At 38.1% G+C, this 24,594-nt stretch overlaps 1 protein-coding gene across 1 annotated transcript in view; it reads left to right on the top strand.

Moving 5' to 3' along the window:
• ITM2C (integral membrane protein 2C) overlaps nucleotides 1-24,594 on the top strand; it is a 350,051-nt gene that overhangs the window by 27,030 nt on the left and 298,427 nt on the right. The gene's annotated exons all lie outside the window — the stretch shown is intronic.

The following is a 24,594-nucleotide window of genomic DNA, read 5'->3' as shown; positions in this document are numbered from 1 at the left end:
ACTATCTGAATCTAAAATGTGTCAACTTGTTTTTACCATCCAGATCTATTAGCCTTGCTAGACAGTTTCCCAGATTCAATAGATTCTGGTTATGGGAGACAGAGTACCATATACGGGTAGCTGGTTCCAAGCCTACACTGCATCCTTTCAGGAAGTGCTCCAACCTCAGAAATTACTGTTTGGGACCACAGTTATCTAGAGTAACTGAATAAATTTCATCATAGACCAAGAAAAATATTTTATCCTTGAAGTTCTCTCTTAGCAGATTCTATTTCCAGTCCTTTGGCTCCTAAGTTAAATTTTTCATTTAGATTTAGGGTTTAAATTTTGGCCTTTTTTTTCTTTCTAATTCCTTTTAATTTACTTTGTTGGATTGGGGAGATTCAGTAGTGTGGCTTCATTCTTTCACCATTACCTAAGATTGGTCCTTTTCCAAACTACCGTTTTTATTTGTGGCGTAGAGAGTATGCACCAAATATCACAAGCACTCCCACATACAGTCAAAAATCCACAGATAACTTTTGACTCTCCAAAAACTTAACTACTAATGGCCTGCTGCTGACCAGAAGCCTTACCAATAACATAAACCATCAATTGACACATATTTTGTATGATATATATACATATAATACAAATATTGTATATTGTCTTCTTACAATAAAGTAAGCTAGAGAAAAGAAAATGTTACTAAGAAAATATAAGGAAAAGAAAAGTACATTCATAGTACTATACTATATTTATCAATACAGTAAGTATACATCATCTATTGACAAGATGGTCTGTCTGAAACGGCAGGCAATTGCAGCTGCAGACCTCAATCTACGGTACATATCAAGCAATTCAGCTTTTTCTTGTAATGTCATGACTTTTCTCTGCTTTTTGAGACAGTTTCCAGCATCACTAGTGGTATTTTGTATGGATCCCCTGGTATCATTCAAGGAGCTATAGTAAACATGATGAAAAATATGTGAGAACCCTGGAAAATCACTTTTTACTGCAATATGCAATTTACTAGAGAGATGAACTGCAGAGAAGATTAGTGTCACAGCATTTGAAGAGAGTACTCACAATATTTGAGCTCACAGCAATAGCAACAGAAGGTAGCTATAAAATTAACTGTAGTACATACAAATTATTACAGTAGTACAGTATGTACTACAGTTAATTTTATGCAGTTATTTAATACTGTATCTTTACATTTGTTTACATTTCTCTTCACTGCAAATGGTGCCATGTTTAGTCTGTATGTGTCTGTGTGTGTAAGTTCAGATAAATTTAACTTTTTATAACAGTTTGTATATATTTTGTGGAAGTAAATGATAAAATAGGCTAGGATGTACATGTATTTTACAGATTCAGGACACAGTTAACTTCTTAATTTTGAACTTCTTAATTTTGTTGATATTTGTAGGTTTTGTGGTTTGTCTGTGAGTCTTTTCAAATTGTTACATATCTCAAAAAAAATTTCCAATACATTTACTGAAAAATATTTGCATGTAAGTGAATCTGCACAGTTCAAATCTGTGTTGTTCAAGGATCAACTGTGTGTGTATATTTATTATATATATATATCCTATTGTTTTATTTATTATATATTATATATATTTATTACATATTATATATATTATTATGTATTATATATAGCCTATATTTATTTCATATATATATAGCCTATTGTTTCTAGGCTACAAACCTACACAGCATATCACTGTACTAAATATTATAGGCAATTATAACACAATGATAAGTATTTTGTATCTAAACATAGAAAACATACAGTAAAAGTATGGTATTATAATCCTATGGGGCCACCTTTATATATGTGGTCCATCATTGACTGTATTAGTATGTGTTCACGCTGCTATAAATAAATACCCGAGACTGGGTAATTTATAAATATAAGAAGTTTAATTGACTCACAGTTCTGCATGGCTGGGAGGCCTCAGGAAACCTACAATCATGAGAGAAGGTGAAGAAGAAGCAAGTACCTTCTTCACTAGGTGGCAGGAAAAGAGAGAAGTGCAAAGAGGAAACTTTCAAACACTTTTAAAACCATCAGCTCTTATGAGAACTCCCTCACTTTAAACATGAGAACAGCATGAGGGAAACCACCCCATGATTCAATCGTCCCTCACCAACACCCTCCCTTGACGCCTGGGGATTTCAATTCCAGGTGAGATTTGGGTGGGGACACAGAGTCAAACCATATCATTGACCAAAATATCTTTATACAGTGCATGATTATATAGAGAGAAAGAGACTAGGGACAGTTTTATTATGGAAATTGACTCGTGCATATATTAATGGAGCCAAGAAGAGCCACCATCTGCCAATCATGAGCTGGAGAACCAAGAAAGCTGATGGTCCAAGTCCAAAGGACTGAAAACCAGGTACCCACTGGTGTAAATCAAAATTTGAAGGCCTAAGAACCAGTAGCTCCAAAGTCCAAGGGCAGGCAAAGAAGGATGTCCAAGCTCAAGAAGAGAGAGACAATTCACTCTTCCTCTGCCTTTTTGTTCCATTTGGGCCCTCGATTGATTGGATGATGCCTGCCTACATTGGTGAGGGCAGATCTTCTTTACTCATTCTACTGATTCAAAAGCTATCTCTTTCAGAAACACCCCCGACAGACACACCCAGAAATAATGTTTACCAGCTATCTGGGCATCCCTTAGCCCAGTCAAGTTGATACATAAAATTAACCATCACAACCACAAAGGAAAATTGAAATTATTGATCCAGTTTTTATATCTAAGCTAGTTCACAAACTCATAGCCCATTCACTGAAAGACTCTGCATGCCACAACAAGTATGTACAACAGATAACACCCAATCCTTTCCCAAAGGGGCCTGCAACCTCTTAGTAGAGTAGCAGTGTACTTGTGAAAAGGTAATACCAGCCAATTTGAGGATGGTTGAACACGGGGTCTGTGCTAACACTAATATAAAGAGATGTAAATCACCTCCATAATCATCACAATAGATTCTTATGGAGGCCAGATGAGAAATAGAGAACTAGCCTAAGTCAGTCTCATGGTGGGTCCCTTGGCTTCATAGACAGACCTTGCAATTTTTTTCTCTAGTCCCTGTGTACATAATTTGAATGACTGCACTTAGGAACTAGCAGAACCCTCATTGGTTCACTAGCCTGTGACATAATATTCATTGTAGTAGGAAAAGCAAAGTGGAGACCCTTGAAATTGCCATCCCCCAAGCAAAAATAATGCAATTGCCGGGATTAGCACTCTCAAAAACCTAAAAAATATTAACTGGCCTCCGTAATATCCCCATTCAATTCACCTGTATGTCCTCTGTTAAAAACAAAACAAAACAAAACAAAACCAACAGATGGGTCACACAGATGACAGGGAACATTTAACCCTATAATAGCCCAGTTGCAACTGGTGTGCCAAATATGATAGTATTACTAGAACACAACAACATACGTTTTGGCACTTGGTTTCCAGCTACTGATATGCAAAAATATTTCTTTCAATCCCTATTAGTAAAGAGTTTACTTTTACATTGAAAAGACAGGAATACATATTCATATCCCCAGGGCTATGTTAACTGTTGTTTTCTGCTACAATCTATTCCTCAAGGACCTTGTTCTCAGAGACATTCCATAGAACCCATAGAACATCGTACTTTCCACTGTACGGGTCTGGTGTGCAGATAAGGACAAGTGACTTCACCTTGTCTTGTGGGGATCTACGGCAACAGCTAATATGCCATGATGTTCCTAGAAGTGAGATAGGTAGGCAGCCATAAAGAGTATTTCTTCACCAATATAACTAGAAAAAAATCAAGAGCTGGACAACTTGGTAAATGAATGAGCTGGCCAAGTACACGTATTCAACAGGTTAAAGGAGGCTCTATGAACATTCCTGAAGGGAGATCACACACATGCGTGCAGGTTAAATAAATACATATGTTACATATGGCCCATGTTCACTTTGGGGTGGAGACAACATTAAAATGCAGTAAAATTAGGCTCCATATGTCAAAAGGTGAAACACAACATAAAGGTGCTATGTGCACAGCCTCCACAACCTTGCCAGAACCAGTCTGTGGACAGAGGTCATTTATCAGGAAGGAATGATTTGTAAGTTGGTCAACTGTCATGTTGAAATCTTGTAAAGGGAAAGGAGTCTGGCAACAGTGTCAGGCCATGGGTTGAAACCACCAGAGAGGTCTTCCATTCTTCGTTTTCCCGGGCTAGTTTCTGTTTATCTCTCAGGGAATAAGAATCTGGTGAAAAGCAGGGACAACAACAGTTCTCTTGCCCTACCCCTTCAGGTTTGTGAAAGGAAAATAAATCTTGGGACCCCAAACTCATAATGCCAAAGGGAAAAGTTAAGCTGAGAACTGGGTCTTGCAACCTGCCTCCTCTTTTGATTCCTAAATAAAATGGCTACAAGATGAAAAGCTACACGCCTCCCCCATATTTTTTCTCACAAGGAAATTCCTAGTGAGCTTCAACAACTTTACCCTAAGGTGTCTCTGTTAAAATTTCACCATGGTTCACCATGGCAGGCCAGGCGTGGTGGCTCATGCCTATAGCTCGAGACCAGTCTGGCCAACATGGTGAAACCCTGTCTCTACTAAAAATACAAAAATTAGTCGGGCGTGGTGGTGGGTGCCTGTCATCCCAGCTATTTGAGAGGCTGAGGCAAGAGAAAAGCTTGAACCCAGAAGGGAGATCATACCACTGCACTCTAGCCCGGGTGACAAAGTGAGACTCCGTCTAAAAAAAAAAAAAAGAAATTTCACCATGGCAATGTAAATTGATAGCTTATCCTTACAGGTGCAGTCACCTCGCTGCCCACCAGACACAAATGCATATCTGATTGTTTCCCTGTCCCCTTTTGTCTGTCATCTTCTGTAAAAAATGCAGATTCACTGAGCCAGAAAAAGGCACGAATTTTTTCCTACTCTATTTTTTCCTACCCTCTCTTACATGGAAACCGTGTACTTCTCAATATCCCATCCTTTCCCCCTTTAAATTTGGAGCCCTCAAAATCATCTTTGGAGAAAGGCATAGACCTGTCTCCCAGGCACACATCCTTAACTTTGGCAAGTCAATCTCCTAAAATGATTGAAACTTGTCTCATCATTTTTCTCGATTGGCAGGTTGTTGGAGTGATAGAGTTAGATTTTAGTTACAAAAGTGCTTTGGAAAATCACTTATAGTAAGCCAATATCATGCTAGAGGATATCTTTCAACAGCTATACTTTGAATTTTTGAGTGGCTGATTGAAAGATTGTCTTTCTAGCAGTAACTAGTGAACCTTTTTGTCTAGAAAGGCTCCTTCAAGTTTCTGATTAATAAAAAATGTAGCTATCTGTATTCTATAGAACATTGTAGATAGCAGATGGTAGAAATCATTACATACCCAGCTTGGGCAACATGTCAAAACCCCATCTATACTAAAAATACAAAGAATTATCTGGGCATGGTGGTGCTTGCTTGTAGTCCCCATTACTTGGCAGTCTGAGGCAGGTGAATCTCTTGAGCCCAGGAGGCAGAGGTTCCAGAGACCTGTGATCACACCACTGCACTCCAGCCTGGGCAACAGAGTGAGATCTCATCTCAAAAATTTAAAAATTAAAAAAAAATTATTATATACATTCAATTTATAGGCAGAGAGAATATGTTTTGCTTCATCTTTTCTCAAGAAGATAAATACATGACCACATATATTCAGTCCGTAAAGCCCATCTATGAAGTGAAAACTTCACATTTCTTGTCTCCCTGCATTTTAAAAGTGAAGGTAAAGAAAATGTAGCAAATAGAATCCCAAGTTAAAGTGACTCCATTGCAAGAACAGTATCTCTGGGTATAAACTGATAATCCACAGCTGATGGTTTGCAGTCCGAACTTCCTACCTTGTCTAATTATTGGCACTGAGCTTGAGGTTTTCGGGGGCTCTTCCCTTTTTAATGGAATCTGAAGGGAATCCCTTCTTATCACTGCACAAAAGAATGAAACTTCTTAGTAGTCTCGGCATGTGATAATGGAGTAAGCCAGAAAGAAATCCGTGAAGAACTAACAAATACCTGGGAAGCTTACCAGGTCATCCTGGTCTGCCCTTTGAATTCATCCAGCCTTAATGGTGTTCCAGTTACTATTACCAGAAATTAAAAGCAATTCATCCACATGGAGCATCTTCACTTACTCTGGCTCCCCCTCTTACACCTTACTCTTGTTCCTGTGTTCCCTTCCCACTTGTCCTTACATGTTTATTATACATCTGCCTCTGTTTCACCATGAAGACTTTGGAAGCCACATGTCAGGAAAGCAGGACTCCCATCAGCCAGAATCCCTAAATGGCTTCATGACTCAAAGACCCCTGACAATCAGAAACCACCTTATCCTGATAACGTGAGCAAGAAATAATCCGCTTCTTGTGTTTGAGCCAATAAACGTTTTGGGACCTATTTCTGACAGTAGTTATCCTACTTGACATCCAAAAAAAATGTGTATTGGAAGAGGATGCCATACAAAAACCTGAAATACTGGCCATTGGCCTCATGATTCAGTAACAGACAGTGAAAGTAGAGAAAATGTAGAAAATAGAATCCAAAGTTGAAGCAAATCCGTATCAGAGGAAACATATCAGAGGCTGAAAAGATTATGCAGCAGCAAATCAGGAAGGGAAGGGGAAAATGTGGTGAAAATTGCAAGCTGCTCACCAAAACCCAGTTTCCCCTCTTTTCCCAGAACGCATAGCTGAACTTGTTTTAAGGCTTCTTTGCAGTGAGGTAGGACCATTTGCCTCGGTTCTAGCCAAAGAACTATGCACAAAAGTGATGCGCTTCCTATATTTCTTTCACAAATTCAATGCCAAACCCCAGGTGACCTCGGGAGCCAGGAGATGAGAATGCCAAAACCTCTATCAACCTAGGTCCCCACCTAGGTCCCCAACTGACTGTGCGTGAAAAAACCACCCAGTATTCTGCCTCCAAGATTTTTTTTTTTTTTTTTTTTGAGACAGGGTCTAGCTGTGTTGCCCAGGCTGGGGTACAGTGGTGCGATCACAGCTCACTGCAACTTCCACCTCCTGGGCTCAAGTGATCCTCTCGCCTCAGTTTCCCAAGTAGCTGGGACTATAGGCGCACACCACCATGCCCAGCTAATTTTTGTATTTTTTAAAGAGATGGGGTTTCACCATGTTGCCCAGGATGGTCTCAAGTTCCTGAATTCAAGCAACTAGCCTGCCTTGGCCTCCCAAAGTGCTGGGATTTCAGGCATGAGTCATGACACCTGGCCTGTAACCTTCTTAGACTTTTTATATAAGTGAGGCATAAAGTTCTACAAGTTTGAGCCACAGTGGGAAGGAGATTATTTGTTAAAGCAGATAGCTTCCTCTAACTAATTTAAAAATCCTATATATATTATATAGAATTTAAGTAGGAAGATAAAACATGGGTCACGTATAGTTTAAATACTTTTCAATTGGGAAAAATAAAGAAAATAATTAGAATGAACTTGTTGTAAACCACTAGTAACATCATGAGTTTATAATTGCTTACATTTTTTCCAAATATGTCCTCCCATAGAAGATATGTTTCAACTATTCATAGAATCTAGAAATACTAGAGGAAATAAAAAGGCAAAAATATATTAAGTAAAAAAGAGCAATACATTTTATAACAATTTGTACTTTGAAGGGTATTCAGATCCTAATGGCATTTTGATTACCATTTTCGGTCTTATCTAGCCATTTCTCTATTTAAGAATTGAGTTCTGGGTGTCCAGGATTTTAATCCTGGCTCATTGTTTAAATCTCATTGAGACTTCAAAAAAATAGCCTTAAACAGTAACATGCCATGATTTCCTCACTTATAAAACAGAGAGATTGCTGGGTACAGTGGTTCACACCTAATCCCAGCATTTTGGAAGGCTGAGGCAGGTTTGCTTGAGCCCAGGAGTTCAAGACTATCCTGGGCAACATAGTGAGACCCACAACTCTATTAAAAAAAAAAATTTTTTTTTAATTAGCCAGGCATGGTGGTGTGTACCTACAGTCCCATCTATTCGGGAGGCTGAGGTGGGAGGATAGCTTGAACCTGGGAGGTCAAGACTGCAGTGAGCTGTGATCATGCCACTGGACTCCAGCCTGGGCAACAGAGTAAGATCCTATCTCAAAAAAAAGAAAGGAAAAGAAAGGAAAGGAAAGGAAAGGAAAGGAAAGGAAAGGAAAGGAAAGGAAAGGAAAGGAAAGGAAAGGAAAAGGAAAGGAAAGGCAGAGACAACAAATTTCCTGCTTAATTCTTCTGAATGTATTTTTAAAATACCTTAATTGTTTGTAAAATTACTCTGTAAAATTATTACATTAGCCAATGACATGCTGGAGGAAATTTTTCAAAGCTACTGTTTGGGTTAGAAATCGTTTAATATGTAGCTTTTGTTTCTGGCACTAATTAGATAATGCAGCAATTGTCTCGTTTCTTTGTTGTTGTTTATTGTTTATTGTTTTGTTTTTGTTGGTTTTTTTTTTTGAGACAGAGTCACACTCTGTTGCCCAGGCTGAAGTGCAATGATGCAGTCATGACTCACTGCAGCCTTGACCTCCCAGGCTCAAGCGATTCTCCCACCTCAGCCTCCCTAGTAGCTGCAACTACAGGCATATGCCACCACACCCAGCTGAATTTTTATTTTTGTTGTCGTAGAGACAGAGTCTTTCTATATTGCCTAGACTGGTCCTGAATTCCTGGGCTGAGCAATACTGTTGCCTCTGCCTCCCAAAGTGTTGGGATTATAGGCATGAGCCACTGTGCCCGGCTCCAGTTGTCTTTTGAGGCTTTTTCCACATTTGCACCCAAAGGACATTATCAACCAGTAGAATTCTTAGCTTTCTGTGCTGTATAAAAGACATGGCACAAACAGATGTAGAAATCACACCATAAAGTCAAAACTTCAGTATTAAGAGGCATGACTATGTGTCATTTATACAACAGCACATCAAAAAGCTTATCTACCACAATCAAGTAGGCTTCATCCCCAAGATGCAAGGCTGGTTCAATATATGCAAATCAATAAGCATAAATCATCACATAAATAAATCTAAACACAAAAACAACATGATTATCTCAATACACACAGAAAAGGCCCTGAATAAAATTTGACATCCCTTCATGTTTAAAACTCTCAATAAACTAAGCATTGAAGGAACATATCTCAAAATAATAAGAGCTATTTATGACAAATCTACAGCCAATATCAAACTGAATTGGCAAAACTAGAAGTATTCCCCTTGAAGACTGGCACAAGACAAAGATGCCCTCTCTCACTACTCCTATTCAACATAGTGTTGGAAGTTCTAGCCAGGGCGATCAGGCAAGAGAAAGAAAGAAAGGGTATTCAAATGAAGAGAGGAAGTCAAATTGTCTTTGTTTGCAGATGACATAATCCTATGTCTAGAAAACCCCATCGTCTCAGCCCAAAAGCTTCTTAAGCTGATAAGCAACTTCAGCAAATTATCAGGATACAAAATCAATGTGCAAAAGTCACAAGCATTCCTATACACAAACAACAGGCAAGCAGAGAGCCAAATCATGAATGAACTCCCATTCACAATTGCTACAAAAAGAATAAAATACCTAGGAATTCAGCTAATAAGGCAAGTGAAGGACCTCTTCAAGGAGAACTGCAAACCACTGCTCAAGGAAATTAGAGAGGACACAAACAAATGGAAAAACATTTCACACTCATGGATAGGAAGAATCAATATTGTGAAAATAGCTACTGCCCAAAGTAATTTATAGATTCAATACTATCCCGATTAAACTACTGTGGACATTCTTCACAAAATTAGAAGAAAGTATTTTACAATTCATATGGAACCAAAAAAAAGAGCTCATAGAGCCAAAACAATCCTAAGCAAAAAGAACAAAGTTGGAGGCCTTACACTACCAAACTTCAAAATATACTACAAGGCTATAGTAACCAAAACAGCAACGTACTGACACAAAAACAGACACATAGACCAATGGATCAGAATAGAGAACTCAGGAATAAGGCCTCACATCTACAACCATCTGATCTTCAACACACCTGACAAAAACAAGCAATAGGGAAAGGATTTCCTATTTAATACATTGTGCTGGGAGAACTGGCTAGCCATATGCAGATAATTGAAACTGGATCCCTTCCTTATACCTTACAAAAATTAACTCAAGATAGATTAAAGACTTAAATGTAAAACTCAAAACTATAAAAACCCTAGAAGAAAATCTAGGCCTTACCACTCAGGACATAGGCACAGGCAAAGATTTCATGACAAAATCACCAAAAACAATTGCAACCAAAGCAAAAATTGACATTTTCACAATTAAACTAAAGAGCTTCTGCACAGCAAAAGAAACTATCACCAGAGCCAACAGGCAACCTACAGAGTGGGAGAAAATTTTTGCAATCTATCTATCTGACAAAGGTCTAATGTCCAGAATCTACAAGAAATTTAAACAAATTTACAAAAAAAAAAAATCAACTCCATTAAAAAGTGGCCAAAGGACATGAATAGACACTTCTCAAAAGACATTCAGGTGGCCAACAAACATGCAAAAAAAGCTCAACATCACTGATCATAAGAGAAATGTAAATCAAAACCACAGAGAGATGCCATCTCATGCCAATCAGAATGGCGATTATTAAAAAGTCAACAAACAACAGATGCTGGCAAGGTTGCAGAGAAATAGGAATGCTTTTACAAGGTTGGTGGAAATGTAAATTAGTTCAACCATTGTGGAAGTTGGTGTGGTGATTCCTCAAAGATCTAGAACCAGAAATACCATTTGACCCAGCAATCTCATTACTGGGTATATACCTGAAGGAATATAAATCATTCTATTACAAAGACACATGCACATGTATGTTCATTGCAGCACTATTCACAATAGCAAAGACATGGAATCAACCCAAATGCCCATCAATGATAGACTGGACAAAGAAAATGTGGTATGTATACACCATGGAATACTATGCAGCCATAAAAAGGAATGAGATCATGTCCTCCACAGGAACAGGCATGGAGCTGGAAGCCATTACCCACAGCAAATTAATGGAAGAACAGAAAACCAAACACCACATGTTCTCACTTATAAGTCGGAGCTGAACAGTGAGATCACATGGACACAGGGAGGGGAACACCACACACTGGGACCTGTTGGGAGTGGACTGAGGGGAAGGAGAGCATTAGGAAAAATAGCCAATGCATGCTGGGCTTAAGACCTAGGTTATGGGTTGATAGGTGCAGCAAACCACCATGGCACACATTTACCTGTGTAACAAACCTGCACATCCTACACATGTACCCGGAACTTAAAATGAAAATGAAAAAGTCTCATAATTTTGCTAGCATATTTAAAATAAAACATAAATATATGAATATACATACTCAATCAAAGCTTCCATTTGTTAAACATGGAGTTTATAATTATGCAGAGAATAGATTCGGTGAGTTGTTTGGATTCCTTTTATGCGGATGCACTGAGAAAGTTCAGACTCCTAATTACAATCTTTTTCTTCTTTACCTGGCCAAATTCTTGGTGAGGAATTTTGTTTCTTGACCCTATTCTTTATTATTATTTCCTAAAGGATAACAGCTGCTGATCATAGGAGAAAGGAATAGAATTCTTTCGGGGTTTTGGTGATAACCAACTCAGAAGAAAATGCCATATTACAAAAAGGAAGAAAAAAAAGAAACCTAGGAAAGACCTGGAAAAGTTCTGGGCTGGAATATACCCACCAACAAGCCAAATTAGTCTGCTTTTTGATTCATCTGAGGGATGACCAGAGAGGCTGGGAAAAACTTAACCCACAATAGACAACCTTGCATTGTCTTGAAATACTCTTCTTACACTTTGTTCCCTTCTGATGTCCTACCCTTTCAAATTGTTTCAAACAATTTTCCTCATACATGGAAGCCTTGGAAACCATGTGCTAAAGGCACTAGAGCCTCCACCAACCACGGTCCTCAAACAGGTGGAATAGAGCCTTGCCCATCCACCCCATCCTCTATTAACAGGGAACCCCCTTGTTTACAAAAAATGTAAAACAAGCCTCAATTTTGCTTGAGCTGTTACATAGCTTTTGGTCTATTTAACAGCTATTATCCTATCACATTGAATATAGAAGTTATAATGAAAACTGGTACTGGTGATGAGAATGTCGTAGCCCATGCTTGTAATTCCAGCTGACCCAGGAGGATTGCTTGAGTCCAGGAGTTCAAGGCTGCAGTGAGCTAGGATGGCACCATTGTACTTCAACCTGGGTGACAAAGAAAAACCCTGCCTCTAAATAAATAAATAAATAAATAAATAAATAAATAGAAACTAGTACTGGAAGTGAGGTGTTGCCATAATAAAAACTTAAAATATGTTCCATTGGCTTAGTGATCAGCAATTTGACATCAGAGCATGGAAAATGGTTTCATTTTTTAGGCAGCAGAAAACATGATAGATTTCTTGCATGATACTTCACAAAAGGTAAATTTTTTTTTTAATGCCTCTAAGTCCTGTAGCTATAGGAAAAAGAATTGGAAAACAGTATCAACAGAGTCTGTTGGTTACTACTCACTGGGTTTGAAGGCTTATTACAGTTAAGAGATCAGTTCCAGCAATAATTGGCTCGTTTGAAAACAAAAGTGAATGGGACTCGAGAGAGTATAGAGAAGTGGGTTCTCGAAGAGTTGGAGAAGCCAAAAGATTCTGAACTCTGAAGAGTAAGAGATGAGACTGAAAGAGGCTTTAAGCAAAAAAAACCTAGTTAGGGTTTCTTGATTAAACAGAGGAATTGAGCACTGAGGTAAATTTCAAAGTAAGCAAAGTCTTGACACTTAATCCCCTGGCATCAGATAGCCTCAAGGGAGTACCATTCAACTAAGAGAGAAATCTGGTTTGGGAGGGAAAAGTTAAGAAATAAATCAGGCTTACGGATTAAGTTTAGAAAAGAACTCTAGATGTTGTTATAAATATGTGGAATTCATAGATAAGAAATCAGTGAAAAGCCATCCAAGCTTTAATAAAATCACTGAAAGAACCATAAACCTGAACATAAAGTACTTTTCAAGGACTGTTCAAGGCTTAATAAAACGTTTAGGCATCCAAACTGAGACATGCAGAAAAAAAGCTGTGAGTATATACAGTGCTATAGAACGGTGTGTTCCCCAGTGGATACTTCAGAGGTGGCCAAGAAGGAAATTAAAAGAGAAAATGAAAAAAAAAAAAAAAGAGGACAGGGTCAGGAGAATTATTTCAAGAGAGCAGAATCAAAGTCAAGAAATTTCCAATTTCCTCCACTGCTAGAGGAGAGGGACCCCTTTAATCACAGCCCAATAGATTTAGAAAATAGACCATTGGCCACTGTATATCTCTCATTTTTCCATTTCCTAGATAGTAGTTGTATTGGGGTTACTCAGTCACTGATCAAACACTGTATATTGGAAGTGGGGTAAGGGAAGACAACCTTATTAAAAAGTCACCAAAACATAAAGAACATCATCCAGACCTGATAGGAAGAACTGTACTCCACACAAAGTAAGTGGATATTGGCCTGTGTGCAGTAATTATGTGGGAGTTTGTGTTATCACCTGTAAGGGAGGGTCAGGAAGAAAGAGGGAGAGGAGGTTCTATATGTGGGAAGATGGGAAGAAGGGTGACACTTGAGGACAAGATAGAAAGCGTATAGGAGAGACAGTTAGCTGCTTACTCAAACCGTGTTTTCATCTTCTTCCAGGGCACACAGTTAAACTATATTTTCCAGGAATTCTTGCAGGTAGGAGCGGCCTATGACTAAGTTCTAGATAAAGGAACATCTGAGGATGACATGTGCCTAGTTCCAAGGCTGACCCATAAAAACTTCTTACATGTACTGCCCCACAGTCTTTCCTCTGCCATGAACTGGATGGCAGTCTCCAAGTAAAGACACCCTTGGAAGCCATGAGTGTCAAAATCTCCATCAGTCTGAGACCATGTATAATTACATGGAAGAGAGCCCTCAATAACCCAACAACCCTCCCAACTCACCAACTTGTAACTCATTAGACTGTTTTAAAAGAAATAAACTTAAATTTTGTTTGAACATTTTATATATACTGGGGTCTATTTGTTGGAGTAGATAGCCTAATCTAACTACTACAAAGCAAGTTAAGTATTATTATTATATGAATCTTCCAAAACCAAAAGGAATTATTTTCTATTTGTAACATATGCAGCAAACAATTAGAATAATTCCTTTGTAAAGAAAAATATTTTTATATGAGTATTAAGAGTTTTATTGGCTTTTCTCTTTTCCAAGTGGCTTTTCCCAAAGTAGATTTACTTCTAATATCTGTAAGATTTATAAAATGGCAGGAGAAATCTCAAATAGGAGTGTGTAAAGCCCTTATGTTGTCTAGAAAATTATAAGAGCATTAATGTTCATTAGGCATTGATAAACTAAAAATGACTATAATAATGTAATTTTAATTTAATCCAATAAAGAAGAAGAAGAAAACGAACATAAAACAGGTAAGACAAATAGAAAACAAGTAGGAAGATGGTAGATTTAAACCTAAATATATCAGTAGCTACACTGAAAGTAAATGAAACAACTTCTCCAATTAAAAGGCAAACATAGGCCAGGCGCAGTGGCTCACACCTGTAATCCCAACACTTTGGGAGGCTGAGGCAGGTGTATCACAAGGTCAGGAGTTCGAGATCAGCCCAGCCAACATGGTGAGACCCCATCTCTACTAAAAATACAAAAAAAATTAGCTAGGCATGGTGGCATGTGCCTGTAGTCCCAGCTACTCAGGAGGCCGAGGCATGAGAATTGCTTGAACCCAGGAGGTGGAGGTTGCAGTGAGCCGAGATCATGCCATTGCACTCCAGCCTGGATGACAGAGCAAGACTCCGTCTCAAAAACAAACAAACAAACAAAAAGGCAAACATTGTCATACTGGATTAAAGAAAACCTATAGGCTGCTTACAAGAGACATGATTAAATATATGAAGATACATAAACTAAAAATAAAAAGATGGAATAAGATATAACATGCAAACACCAAGTTGTCTCAAAAAAATATAAAGCTGGTGAATGGTATCAGAACATATCACCCCAAAATATGCCACTTTGCCATGTTGATTATTTTGAGCTAAAGGCAACTGAGAAACAGCAGATGCAGAAAGGGGTACCTTCCTTACACCTTTATGCCTAAGAAAGGTGCCATCCCTTGCCAGGAATAGAACATTCTTATCACCAGACTCAAGGAGTGGAAGTCATGATGAATCTGTACAAACAAACCCCACTGAAATAACCCTTATCTCCCATTAGTTTTCTCCATATATTTCTTAGTCGCTTTCCCATAATTTACCACTCTTAGCCCAAATCCCTTTTTCCTTTGTATTGCTACGTCTCCACAAGTTATTGCTCATTGTTAAAATAGTATATAAGCCCCCAGTCAATTCATTTCTTTGGGGTTTTTATTTCCTGCTATGAGGTTTCCTTTGCCATGTAAAAATATTAACATTAAATAAAATTTCTGTGCCTTTTCTCCTGTTAATCTGTCTTTTGTCAGTTTAATGTATAGGTCCCAGGCATTAAACCTAAGAGAGTAAAGAAAAAAAATTTTTTCTACACCGGTGTAGACTTTTAAGCAAAAAAATCATTAGGGATAAAGACGGACATTACATAACGATAGGAGATTCAACACACACAAAAGATAATTCTACATTTATTGATACCTAACAGAAAAATCACAAAATATATGAAGCAATGACTGACAAGATTGAAAGGAGAAATAGACAAATCCACTACCAAAGTAGAAGCTTGTAACTCACCTCAGTCGCTGATGGCACAAGCAAAAAATCAGTAAGGATGTAGAAAATCTGAACCATGTGATTAACAAACTTGACTTAATTGACATAGATAAAGCAATGTACCCAACAACTTCAAATGTGCATTCTTTTTAAGTACACATGGAACATATAAAAATGACAAATGTTGGGACACATAGTAAGTCTCAAATTTCAAAACACTAAAATTGTGCCAAGTACATTCTCTGACAATATGAAACAAAGCTAAAAATCAATAACAAAAAGAAAATTCCCCATGTAAATGGAAATTAACAAATAAACTAATAAACACCTCATAGATCAAAGAAAAAATTATAATTGAATTCAGAAAACAATTCCTGAATAATAAAAATATGACATATCAAAACTTATGAGATTCACCAAAAGCAAAACTTAAGAAAGAAAAATTATAGCCTTAAATGCATTTGTTAGAAAAGAAGATCCATCCCTGCAAAGTCTGCGGAAAAAAAAAAAAAAAAAGAAAAGCTAAAAATCAACGATCTGAGCATCCAAAGGTAGAGATATGAAAAAAGTTAAGAAAGAAACTGATTAGAAAACAAGCATTCAAGAAAGGGGCTCAACAAAGTGAAAGTCTAAAGTTAGCTCTTTGAAATAGCTATAAAATTAATAAGCTCCTAATAAGACTAGACTTTTCTTAAGGCAAGGGTCACAAGAACAAATATTGGGGGAAAAAAGAATATGTCAATACATATTCTAAAGACATTAAAATATCTCAGGATAATATGATCAACTGTATGCCAAACAATCGGAAAGTTTAAATTAAAAACACAATTTACAATATCGGCAAATGCAAAAATAGAAATTTTTTCTATTTTTTCTACAATTGTTCTGTAACTATTAAAAAATTGAATGTATCATTTAAAACCTCTCTTCAATAAATTTTTCAGGCCAGATGGCTTAAGTGATGTATTTACCAAGCATTTAAGGAAGATAATACACCAAACTTTATCAACTACTTCCATAGAATAGAAACAGAAGAAATAACTACTGATTGTTTTGTGAGACCAGTATAATCATGATTCCAAACTCTGAGGAGGGCAAAACAAGAACCTAATGATTTCAAATAAGAATCTCTTTCATGAATATGGTTGTAAAACTCCCCAAAATTAAAAATAAAGCCAGTTATATATTAAAAAGTATAATTCTTATAACAAAGCTAGGTTTATTTCAGAAATGCAAGATTGGTTTAGCATTCAAAAATCAATCAGTGGGCCGGGCGCCGTGGCTTACATCTGTAATCCCACCACTTTGGGAGGCTAAGGTGGGCCGATCACTTGAGGTCAGGAGTTCGAGACCAGCCTGGCCAACATGGTGAAACTCCATCTCTACTAAAAATACAAAACTTAGCCAGGTGTGGTGGCGTGCACCTGTAGTCCCAGCTACTCAGGAGGCTGAGGTAAGAGGATCACCCGAGCCCAGGAGGCGGAGGTTACAATCAACCTAGATCATGCCACTGCACTTCAGCCTGGGCAACAGAACAAGACCTTGTCAAACAAAGAAACAAACAAATAAATAAATAAATAAATGTAATAAAATGCATTAACAGATTACAGGAGAAGAGCCATTTGATCATGTTCATAGGTCCAGAAAAACATTCAATAAAAATCAAGATGGGCACAATGGCTCACACCTGCACTCCCAGCATTTTGGGAGGCAGAGGCAGGTGGATCACTTGAATCCAGGAGTTTGAGACCAGCCTGGGCAACATGACGAAACCCCATCTCTACAAAAAATACAAAGAAAAAATTAGCTGGGATTGGTGGCACACACCTGTGGTTCCTGCTACTCAGGAGGCTGAGGCAGGAGGATCACCTGGGCCTGGGAGGCAGAGGTTGTAGTGAGCCATGATGGTGTCACCGCACTCCAGCCTGGGTGACAGACTGAGACCCTGTCTGGAAAAAAAAAAAAAAAAAAAAGGCAATATCCATTCATGATTCTTTTAAGAAAAACTTAGCAAACTAGGAATTGAAGGACACTTCCCTAATTTAATAGAGGGTATCCATAAAATACTTACAGCATGGCTGGGCATGGTGTCTCACACCTGTAATCCCAGCACTTTGGGAAGCTGAGGCGGGCAGATCACAAGGTCAGGAGTCTGAGACCAGCCTGACCAACATGGTGAAACCCCATCTCTACTAAAAATACAAAAATTAGCCAGGCATGGTGGCACCTGTAATCCCAGCTACTCAGGAGGTTGAGGCAGGAGAATCACTTGAACTCGGGAGGTGGAGTTTGCAGTGAGCTGAGATCGCACCACTGCACGCCAGCCTGGGTGACAGAGCGAAACTCTGTCTCAAAAAGAAAAAAACAAATACCCACAGCATACTTCACACTCAATGATGGAAAGTTGAAAGCTTTCTGATGATGATGAGACCAAGACACAGTGTCCTATTACCCCTTTTATTCAGCATCGTACTGGAGGTCTTTGCTGGTGCAGAAACTCAAAGAAAAGAAATATATGGTAAAGGACCAAAAACAAACATATGAAACTTATTTTTCACAGATGGTGAAATTGAATACACTGAAAATACAAAAGAACCTATCAGTAAATCACTAAAATTAATAAATAGTTTGGCAGGTTTTCTAGATCTGTGTCAAGTTACCAAAATGAAATGCATTTTACAAACCAAGAACAGTTACTACACAAAGTGTTGAAATATATATTTTCCATACTACTGAAAAGAACATATGAAAACAAATCTAATAAATGATGTGTAAATATCTATACAGAAAGTTCTAGAACATTGTTGAGAAAAATTAAAGAAGACCTGAGTAAATGGAAGGATATATTATGTTCAGGGACTGGAAAATGAATATTGTCCATTCTCCTCAAAATGATCTATAGAAACAACACATATTTTTTCCATTTGGAACATCAACAGCATTTTTGTGGAAATTGACCAGTTGATTCTAACATGTAATATGGGAATGCAAAGAACTGGAAGTAACCCAGACAATTTGAAAAAGGTGAACAAAACTAAAGGACTTCACTACAAAATATCAAGATTTAAAAATAAAGCTACTCTAATTAAATGGTATTGTCTCAAAGACAGAAAATAAGTCAGTGGAAAGAAAAGACTCATGCATATTTGGACAGTTGATTTACTACAAAGGTGACAGGGCAAAACTGTGTGGCAAAGACAGTACTCAGTTACTTGGATACCTACATCTAATAAATCTTGAGGAAAAAGAAATCCAGACCCTCTAATCCACACCAAGCAATTACTGATGGATTTTAGATAAAAATGTAAAAAATAAACCAATAGCATTTTGAGAAGATAATCTAAAATAATATCTTCATAACCTCTGGGTGGGTAGGAAAAGTGGTTTTTTTTTTGTTTTTGTTGTTGTTGTTGTTGTTGTTGTTGTTGTTTGTGAGATGAAGTCTCTTCTGTTGCCCAGGATGGATTGCAGTGGTACGATCTCGGCTCACTGCAGCCTCTGCCTCCTGGGTTCAAGCAATTCTCATGCCTCAGCCTCCCGGGTAGCTGGGATTACAGGTGTGCATCTCCACGCCCAGCTAATTTTTTTGTATTTTGAGTAGGGACGGGGTTTTGCCATGTTGGCCAGACTGGTCTTGAACTCCTGACCTCAGGTGATCCGCCCACCTCAGCCTCCCAAAGTGTTGGGATTGCAGGTGTGAGCCACTGCACCTGGCCAGATTTCTTAAACAGAATGCAAAAAGTACTTAACCATAAAGGAAATAATTTATATACGGGACTACACTAAAAGAAAAAAATGTCCTTAAAAAATACCGTTAAGACCATGAAAATGCAAATCGAAGAGTAGACAAAGATTTTTTGAAGCCTATTTATCCAAACAAAGGCTCATATTCAGAGTATCTAAAGGACCCTTATACTTCAATATGAGAAACGCAGTCAACCCCAAAAGTAAAGATACTTGAATAGGCACTTCACAAAAGTGGATATTCCCAAGGTCAGTCTAAACACATGAAAGTGCTCTATCTCATTAGCAATTAGGGAAATGCAAATTCAAATCACAATGAAATATCACTACACACCTAAATTGGCTAAAAAAAATTGCCAACACCAAATGTTGGCAAGGATATGAAAAAATTGCAACTTCTATAAACTGATAGTGGTAGTGTCAGTAGTTGGTGCAATCACACTGGAAAACTGGCATACTCTTTTAAAGTCAGACATGTATATACTCAATAATTCAGCAGTTTCACTCAGGCATACATAGTCAACAGGAAGGCAGGCATGTTTGCAAATATTCATAACAACACTATTCATAATACCTCAGCACTGAAATTAATCCAAAAGTCTATCAACAGTAGAATGGGTAAAAACACTGTGGTACATTTTAATATATAAGTGGAATTTATAAAAAGTAATCTCTATGTCTGACTTCTTTCACTTGAACTTAACATTTGTGAGATTCATCCACATTGTTGCAGGCTTCTGTTGTTGAGAATCAGGATAGTGTTTTTGTCTTTGGAAAGGAGGGGGAGTCTGGTGGTTGGGAGGGGTCACCAAGTGGTTTCTGGGGTGATCAGTTTCTATCTTGATTTCTATAGTGGTAGCATGGGTATGTTCATTGTGTGATAATTATTCTGTAGGCTTATGGTTTGTACCTTTTCTGTAAGTATGTTATACTTCAATAAAAAATGTGTTTTTTAAAAGGCAAAACAAATTTTTAAATTATTAAAATTATTATATGACATGTATAAAAACTATTATATCTGTCTGAAAGTGATTCATCTAAAACATTTCTTTCTGTAAATTCTAGGTAGTAATTTCAGCTGTCTTTCGAGGTCTTTTCAAGGTTGTGACTAAATGACAATAGAAATCATTCTGTTAACATGAGTTTGAAGTTATTGATTGTTTATCATTATTTCCTCCAAACACCTAGTACTATGGTTTGACTGTGTTCCCAAAGTTCATGTGTTGGAAACTTAACCCCAATGCAACAGCACTGAGAACCGGGATCTCTAAGAAGTAACTAGGTCGTGAGGCTCTGTTTTTAATGAGTGGATTAATTCTGTTATCCTGGGAGTAGGTTAGTTATTTTGAGAGTGAGTTCCTAATAGCACAGTTTCTGCTTACGTCCCCTTTCTCTTTCACATTCTCTTCCCCTTCCGCCTTCCACCACAGAATGACATAGCAAGAAGACCCTAACCAGATGCCAGCACCTTGATATTGGACTTCCTGGCCTCCAGAATTAAGAAATAAATTTCTTTTCTTTACAAATTACCTAGTCTCAGGTATTCTTTTATAGCAGCAGGAAAAAAAAAAACAAAAAACAAAAAACTGAGATACCCGGATAAAATGAATTGCAATCAGAGTAAATTTAATCAGGAAACAGTAATTCTAATTTCAAGCCCTGTTTGTGGACATTTGGCATCTTCCTTGCCTGGACCACTTCTTGGTGCTGAGCTAGAGGTTTCCTATTACTCTATTAGTCACTTGCAGAGTAACCCCTACTAAACTCTAAACAGAGAAATAAAACCCCTCGGAGGTTTTAAGTGGTGCCCAAGGAGCCAACACAAAAGGAAATCACGTAACAAGACTAGGGACACCTGGGAAGCTCCAGGAGCTCAGGAGTAGGACCAGGCCCACCTGACACCACTCTGGTGTGACTCTCAGACGCATCTCACCAGCAGAGGTTAATGTGGCAGCAGCACTATTGCGAGAGACAGAGAAAACTTTACCTACCACGGGCAGTTCCGCTTTGTCATCCTGCTTGCCATGTTCCTACACCTCACTGCCATTCTGCTACTTACCCTTCCTACTTGTCTCTACACACCTCTTCTGACTCTTATTCTTTTTCTCTCCCTGGATCATCTTGGAAGATAAGTGTTAAAATGTCAAAAATGCCAGAGCCTCCAGCATCCTAGGTGTCTAAATGACTATGGGGGTCACAGACCCCTAACCTCTCTCCCAATGCCCCCCACAACTCCACTTATGACCTGGAACACTGTAGATTGTCCACAAAGCAAGAATTAATTCCTATTTATTTTAGCAATTACAAAAGTTCAGGGTCTATTTAATATAACATAGCATACCCTAACAAAAAAGATTAATGTAGACTGTTTAGAATTTTTTGTTTTACTTGTGAATGATTTCACAATCATATTTAATGTTTCATAGAAATTTTTTAAGTTCATTTGTATACCAAGAATTCTGATTTGGACATACTTCTTTTCCTAACATGCATTTTCAGAGATTTCTCCCCAATAGCCTGGTAATTACAAAGCAATGAGAGGAAAACAGAAACAAGATCATGTGATGGTCATTTCTCTCTGTGTATCTCTACCTTTCTAAGGAAAATGACAGCTATAAAAATGAATCCTAGCAATCAAAGCTGGTAATTCCAGCTCTTCCTTTAATTTCCTATTTGGCATTGTAAAAAGAGGAGGGAAAAGTCACCTTAAGCATCTGTGGGCTTTGGTTTTGTCATGTATAAAACAGGGCAATCAGTAATTCATTCTGCTTACATTTCATGATTGTTGTAAAGTTACAGAGTTTTTTGCAAAACGCTTTGATAAACCACCATGTGTTCAATGACAAATGAAAAGTAAAATGAGAAAATATAAAGTAAAAATCTGCCCTGCTATTCATGAGACTGGATTAATAGATACAAAGTCAGCTGCAAAGTTAACAGGAAACAATACTTCTCCTAAGAACTTGCTGTAGCTAAGCTGGACACGGTAGCTCTTGCCTGTAATCCCAGCACTTTGGGAGGCCGAGGCAGGCGGAGCATGAGGTCAGGAGTTCAAGACCAACCTGGCCAACATGGTGAAACCCCGTCTTTACTAAAAATACAAAAATTAGCTGGGCATCGTGGCATATGCCTGTAATCCCAGCTACTCAGGAGGCTGAGGCAGGAGAATTGCTTGAACCAGGACTCGGGAGGCAGAGGTTGCAGTGAGCCAAGATGGCACCACTGCACTCCAGCCTGGGCTACAGAGCGAGACTCCATCTAAAAAAAAACAAAAAAAAAAAGAACTTGCTTCAGCTATATAAAGTCACAACCCCCCACTGTGGGGATTTCAGAAAATAAAACACTGTGCGGCAAAGAAAAAAAAATCATAACAATCCTCCTTTTTATTTTTTTTTATCAAATATGCTTACCCAGAATCCTCTTTTATGAATGAACACTTTCTTACTCTTTAAGGAAACTTGCTGTCAAAAATCACACACATTTCTTCCGCTTCTATTTCTTGCCTGGGGCAATGTTTGAAGATGGATCCCTGAATGGGTATGGGGATCTCTCCTCCTCCCTCTTTGCCTCCAGTCCCACTCAACCTCCCTTAACCCAGAATAGAACCTGTTTGAATGGTTTTCATATGTAACAAATAGACTTCTAGTGTTTAAGACATTCTACAGCTCTTAAAACTAGATGGTAAAGGCCAGGGGCAGTGGCTCAGGCCTATAATCCCAACACTTTGGGAGGCTAAGGTGGGAGGATACCTCGAGCCCAGAAGTTTGAGACTAGCCTGGGCAGCATAGCAAGACCCCATATCTACAAAAATTTGAAAAATTAGCTGGGTGTTGTGGCGTGCACCTTCGGTCCCAGCTATGTAGGAGGCTGAGATGGGAGGATCACTTGAGCCCAGAAGGTCAAGACTGCAGTGAGCCATGTTCACTCTACAGCACTCCAGACTGGGTGACAGAGAAGACCTTGTCTCAAAACAAAAACAAAAACAAAAATACATGGTGGGAACTCCCATTTAAAAAATGCTTTTTTTACTTATCAAAAATGTAGCAAACAATTAAAATGAGTCTTTTGTAAGAAAAATATGTACATTTTTACATTGACGTACCTTATTTGACATCATACCTAGTATTTATTTCCAAATTAATTTTGTTCATAAAATCCATGGAAGAGAAACAGTTGCTGGTTAATAAAGTCATAAATCAGCTGGCCACGGTGGCCCACACCTGTAATCCCCGCACTTTGGGAGGCCGAGGTGGGTGGATCACCTGAGGTGAGGAGTTCAAAACCAGCCTGGCCAACATGGTGAAACCCCATCTCTACTAAAAATACAAAAATTAGCCAGGTGTGGTGGCAGGCAGCTGTAATCCCAGCTGCTCGGGAGGCTGAGACAGGAGAATCGCTTGAACCCAGGAGGCGGAGGTTGCAAGGAGCCAAGATCGCACCACTACACTCCAGCCTGGGCAACAAGAGTGAAACTCCATCTAAAAAAAATAAAAAATAATAGTAAATAAAAAATAAAGTTATAAATCCTGTAACAATTAACACTGCAAACATGTTTGATTACTATTTTCCTCTCTTCTTTCTAAAGAAAACAGTTATCCGCCGAATTGAGATTCAGGCCTATCTGTTTCTGGTACTAACTCTGTCCTCAATTCTCCATGTGACTTTGTAAAAGATCTTTAAACACTTATGTGCTTACGTTTCCGCATCTATAAAACAAGGATAATGACAAGTTACTCTGCCTACCCGTTATGAGTGTTGTAAAGATACAAAAAGATGTTATTTCCAAAATTGTTTTGAAAAAAGTTTGTAGATAAGCCAATGGCATGCTGAACACCTATCAGAAAGACTATTATTTGGGTATTTAAGGTCTTTTCAATTTTTTGATGATAATATTATATATCAAGCAATCAAAAATTACTTTTTTGTGATCTTTAGATGATGAGGGTTGTTTGGGGTGGAAATCAATACATAAAAGAAGTGCCTCAATATGAATAGATATGTGTTTTTTTCTGACACCAAATGTGTGGCATCTTTTCCAACAACAAA

Source organism: Macaca thibetana, chromosome 12 (genome assembly GCF_024542745.1).
Source record: "Macaca thibetana thibetana isolate TM-01 chromosome 12, ASM2454274v1, whole genome shotgun sequence".
NCBI classification, from domain to species: Eukaryota; Metazoa; Chordata; class Mammalia; order Primates; family Cercopithecidae; genus Macaca; species Macaca thibetana.
This window is presented reverse-complemented; position numbering and strand designations above follow the sequence as displayed.